Below are 6,184 nucleotides of genomic sequence, written 5' to 3' on the forward strand. Positions count from 1 at the left end.
GGTATTCACCTGTCTGTTTCCATTTCCTTACCACTCTCCCCCTCCCTTCCTTATCTATGTTTTAGCTCTTGCACTATCTGAAATGTCGTCAGGCCGAGTACTATAGTTAATTTCACATCCTTACTGTTCATGGCCCGTAAGAATGTCGTTGTATTTTCCCTTGTTCCCGCCCTTGCCTTGAAGCACTTTGAAACACATTCTGTATAGGCGCTATATAAATAAACTATCATATCATATCAAACTATCATTATAGTTAAGAAGTATCTACTCTCTTTTTTGCCACTTGAAAATTAATCTAGATTCAGAAAAACATTTGAAAAAAGTTCCGAAACTACACTATGCGCAAGCCCCAAAGCTTCACAAATCATCCTTTATTAGTCTGCCTACATGCTACCTAGCCTCAAAACTACTACCCTACGTACACCACTTATATCATTTTAGAGCAGTTTCCCAAATCGAGATGACATAATGGTGGATTTTCAGAAATTAGAAACTTTGGCACAAGAAATGCATCTGGGAAGATATAATTAACTTCTTGGGTGCAGGGTCACCCCACTCTATGCCAAATAAAAAATTAAAATATACTACTAGATGGATTTAAGCCAAACCAACAAATGATTTCCTCTAAGCGATGTGTGCCCAACTTGTTTCTTACTCACCCAACGGTTTGGGCTGTGCGTTTAAGCACAAATTGGACATTTTCCCTACAGGAAAATTAATTGAAAAGTGAAAAACACCCCCTTTTTTGACCCTTCATATCTTTTGAACTGCAACACGAATTTATAATATGATATTTTATTTGTATCGCGCTCATACACAAGTGTTTCAGAGCGCGAACAAATTGTCTAGTTCTGGGGGACCGGGCCCCAATTTATAACTGCCAAATGATGCGCTGATCCGTCCAACTGCTACAAAAGTTATTAGCCATCGAATATTTGCATTTCCTATGGATGATAGGTTTCCCCTTAACTATAGGGCCACTAGCATTGCTCTATCGCCTTATAATATGTATATTAAGCCAGTGGCAAAAGAACAGTGATTGACTTTTCATTCCATTCCTTTGTATTTCCATGCTCTATTTGCTAATGTTTATTTCTTTACCCTATTTGACTCTTCACTTTGAAAAAAAGAGTTATAGAGTCAATGGCTGAATTCTTTGTATAAGTGCCTAATTCATGTGATAACGAGAAATTGGACCCCATTCCTAGAAAAAATAATGCCTCTCTAAGCAAGAACTGTAGTTTGTGCTACTCTTTCCTATTTATTTATTTATATTTATATAGCGTGCAAGCAGCCCAGGGGCATTGAGGCGCTGTTACTTGCAGGAGCTTAGTTACACAGGTACAGGCATGGTAGCAGTCGCTGACACCTTATGAATACTACAAAACATAATACTGTTGTTACAGATATTGTATTTGGTCATTATATTACAGCTTATGCAGTAGGTCATATGTTAAGTATTTATGCTGATGTGAAGGACCTTATGTAAAGAGGATGGTTTTGATAGCTTTCAAGTGAAAAGGAGTTGGACGCATATTGCAGACAGAGAATTAGTGTAACACGTGTTCTATGGAGAGAATAGAACAAATGCTGAAGCACACATAATTCCCAAATAGCTCAAAACAAGATAAAAATGCAAGCATTTGAGATCAGGCCACCAGAGAAATCGTTGTAGGGTCTTGATCCAGCGCAGAAGTAGCACAGACTCCTTCCTCCCTTAGCAGTTTCGGCTCCTGGGTTCTAATACACACAGGGCACCGCAACCACTACGGGGTAAGAGGGTTAGGGTCCACGGATTGGATGGGTACGGGATAGTAGGATCACCGGGTAGAGGTTGAGGTAGAAGTTATGGATAGGTAGAGGGCTTGGGGGAAAAACATGCTCCTGATCTCTTATTGATGCTTGGTTGATCTCACTAAACACCTTTTGAACAACACTTTTACGCCTGCACACAGAAACATTCTTAGAGGCCACTCTCAGTCTTGTTGCACTGAGTTAGAATGGATGCTCAGCTTCCTGACACTGATTCAGAAGCTTCACCCCAAGACGCTTGCTTCAGCATTTTTACCTTTGGTTGACACTTACTTCAGTATTAACTACACAGGACAGTATAGGTTCTTACTGTGGTACTTCTGCGTAAAACTCACAACTTAGGACTTGTTACACATTGGGCATGCGTGCTGAATAGGAAGCCCCACTCATACTACATAGCATGTGCTAGTCACAAGGTACACATGTACACAATGTCTGGTTTTGTACAGGCCCAGCACCAGAGGGTTAATTACACAATACTGATCATATTTCCAAATAAAACTATAAAAGACTTAGCTTCGGTGCTTGTTTGAAGTATGGTTTTGTCTGTGGCCCTCTGCGGTGCCTTGGAAACCGTGAACTGCATCTGCCAAATGAAAAGTTATTAGTACTCGTGTTTAGATTTGCACGTTTTCACCAATGATCAGTTCACACACAATTCTTCCAAGCGATTAGTAACACGCGCATGGTGCTCAAAATGCGCCTTAAGGTTTCCTTTAGTAAACGGGTGCCCCCCGGGCCTCAACCCCCCGTGCCGTCATGCAGTTAGTAGTTCGGGAGCTGCATGAGCTAGTCTACGTTCCGAGTAGGAAAGTCAAGAGTACTTAGCTTTTGTGCCGCGGGGCTGCAGTGAACAGATCTGAGTGAGGGATGGCCCCGCGTAGGAGTTTTGCCTTCTCGGAGCTCTGGAGAATGCGTCCGCCCATGAGGAAGTCGAGCGCGAACAGAGTTTCGATGTCTGCGCATGCGCGAACCCGTTTCGCGCATGCGCGATAGCTGGGGCGTTGTCCGCATGATTTGCAGGTCCCGCGTTCCTGTTCCTGGATGTGCTGCTCCCGGGGCTGCTGGGGATTGTAGTCTTGGAGCCTTTAATTGCTCCTGATGCCACGTTCGTCTAGCAGATGCCATTCTTCCCCATCTGATGTTTCTACAAGAGGGACAGAGATGGCATCTGCTGGATAAATACGTCCCTATACTGGCTGCCACACTAGGTCCCTGCTGGGCTCTGACAGAAATCTTCTCTCATTTCAAAATAGGCGAATACCAGTAAATGCAGCCGATAACAGGTGAAGTATGTTTCATCCACTGGTATTTTTCAAGGCTTGACCCACAATGCACTGGGAGTACATATGCACTACATGTGCACTTCCTCTGACATTCTTAAAATTGCATACATTTGTAATAACATAGCTGAATAAGGCATTGCACACATAATGCAAATCCATGCATGTGTTACTAGCATATCACTAGGATTATATTTGTCATCAGATAAAACTTGCTACACCAATCTGCATGTAGTTCATTTTACACTTAATGTATGCTAAAAATGCCAATTCAATCCGAAAGATCATTTCATACACATTGGGCTTCATTAAGAGGTTGCTGGTAAGCCACCTGCAGTACTGGCAGTTTACAGGCAACCTCTGTTTACCATTTCCACCACACGATATCCCGGTATTACTGGGATATTACGGGTGGCAGAGGAACAGTAAGTTCCCATTACCATGGAGTCCCATAGGACACAAGCTGCTGACATATTCAAACAGTCCTGGTATAGACACAATAGAGTAACATTAAGTAGAGAACTAAGACAGAGCTGGGGATTTATTTATGGAGGGAAAAGCATGGACCAAACCGATTGGCCTGAACATTGATATCTACCGTTCATATCTGCATATTCTGTAATTTTCTCAAAACAGCTCTGACAGCTGGATGTTGTGGTCACACTTCAGAGTACCCTGCTCTTCCAGTTAGCGTGCACATTAATCAATTATGCAATTGATTTTCTCTTTAGTAGAGATGAATACTTGATTAAGTGAGCTGGGTCAGTGTACTTACCACTTCTGTCATCCTCATTCCAATTAGGCTTTCCACTAAAGCAACTGATTTCTAATCATGCCAAAGATTAATGGGTGCAATGCCCCTAGGGCCCACCACAACCCCCAACTTGAGCAGCAATGATTTGCAAACATAAACAAAGATAATACGGTAGTGGTGCTCATTCACACTCCTTGCACAAACCTTTCATCCATTAATCATGCCGTTTACAATTTAAGAACTAGGGAAATAAATATGCTCTAAAATGCAGTGCATTTCATGATTTCCTGTGCTCTAATTTCCGGGTTGGGCAGCCTTCTGTCCTTATTCAGGTGTGCCATGCTGTGAGATCACTGAACTAAGAATCTGCTTCTGAGAACATTGGACTAAATGTACTTCAGCATAGAAATGGTTTACAAGCCATAAGAGAGGAAGAACAACACAAGTATGTGCAACCCCATCATGGCTGCTATTTTATTATTACTAGGCAGTAACATAGTTCAGCGAGTTAATTCCTGCTTTGCATAACTCTGTAGAAACCTATTTGCAATGGGCCAATTCACAAAAGAGAAGTTGAAGGGGGGGCGCTCGAGAGCCCGACCAACATGGCCGAAGGTCTGTGAAGCTCCTCGGCACCCCCGGCTATCCGGCACGAAATCCTGTGGACTTGTGAGGTTTTTTCGCTGCTTGCTGCGGCGAGTCAGCGCCGGTACCTGCTTGGCCCCTGCAGGCTCTGATTTGACCTGTGGGAGGGAGCGCGGGTCTGAACTAGTGCCCGGAGCTCTGGCGCGGCGCGGAGGCGGAACGGCCTGGAAGGCGTGGGGCTGCCGCACGGGAGGCCGTCGGCTGCGTCCCGGACTGTGCTGGCGGGCGGCCGCCCTGTGCCGGTGCAGCTGCAGGAACCTTCAGAGGGGCACCCGGGCACTCGACCGCGGTGAGGAGTGGAGGCCGCGGCGTGCGTTGCCTGGGAGGAGGTCTGCCAGAGTGACGCTGCTGGTGGAGCGGATTCCCAGGGGCCGCGGCGGTGGTGCAACGACGTGGTGCTGCTGGTGTGCTCCGCGGCCGGGACCCCTGTGGTGGAGGAGTTTGGCGAGGTGCCGCTTGCGGGGTAACCGCGCTCCCTTGGAGTTCCCTTCCCGCGGCCGAGAAGTGCGAACATTGGGGAGAACTGGTTTTGCAACGGGAGCTCCTAAAACATGCATACAGCTCCGGGCAAGTTTGGGGTGTAGACTGTTTAAGTGACCACGAGAGCTGAGTGGAGACCTGGGAGCTCCCCCTGTGCTTAGTGGGTCCAGTGCACGGGCGGGGTGACCTGGCTGCCCTGTAACCCTCGGTACACTTGTGGGCTTGGATCGTACCTACCGCCCACGGGTTGCAGAACATTTGTTGGGGACGCTTCAACCGCCTGGCGCCAGGCCCCTCTTGCTTTGCAGCTTGGGGCCTGGTGGCGGAGAGGTCCAGCCGGTGCAGCGGTGGCTCCGGGAGGGGTCTACCGGTGTGAAGGGGGGCTGCTTGGCTCCAGGCGCACTCGTGTTTGTGGGACCTTTGCCCTCTCTCCAGTCCCCCCCTTACCTGCCATGGCAGCTGGGACAGATCCCTCTTCTGCTCTTCAGGATATCAAGGCTATGTTCGTCTGGGAATCAGTCTCTTGATGGGAAACAGGACACCCTGACCTGCAAGGTGGATCATATGCAGGTCAGGATAGGTAAGCATGGGGAGAGGCTGGATGAGGCAGAGGAACGGATTTCCGGGGTGGAGAATGCTGCGAACTCGGTGTCCGGAGCAATGGTGGAGGTGCAGAAAGTCCTGAAGGAGCTACGGGAGAAACAGGAGGACTTTGAATCGCGGTCGAGGAGGCACAACGTGAGGATTGTTGGATTGGCGGAGTAAGTGGACCGGAGGGATATAGAAATCCTGGTAGAAGACATTTTGAGGGAGGCGCTAGGCTCCGAGGGCTTTTCTCCGGTGTGTGTGGTAGAGAGGGCTCATAGGATACCTAGTGGTAAGAGGCCGGTTCCGGGAGCCCCACCAAGGCCATTGATAGCTCGCCTCCTGAACTACCGGGACAGGGACACTATTCTTCGGAAGGCACGGGAGAAGGATACTGTGTCCTATAAGGGGGATGTCATCAGGTTCTTCCCGGATTTTTTGGATAAGGTGCAGGCTGTTCGGAAAACCTTTTTTGATGTGAAGAAGCGGCTGAGAGCCAGAAATATTAAGTATGCTATGCTGTTCCCGGCGAAGCTCCGTGTGGAGCATAAGGGCAAGGCGCTGTTCTTTCAGTCTCTGGGGGAAGCGGCCTCCTTTTTGGATATGTTGCCGGAGGAGCCCAGGT

The sequence above is a fragment of the Ambystoma mexicanum genome, chromosome 7q (genome assembly GCF_040938575.1).
Source record: "Ambystoma mexicanum isolate Mex_15411 chromosome 7q, UKY_AmexF1_1, whole genome shotgun sequence".
Lineage (NCBI taxonomy): Eukaryota > Metazoa > Chordata > Amphibia > Caudata > Ambystomatidae > Ambystoma > Ambystoma mexicanum.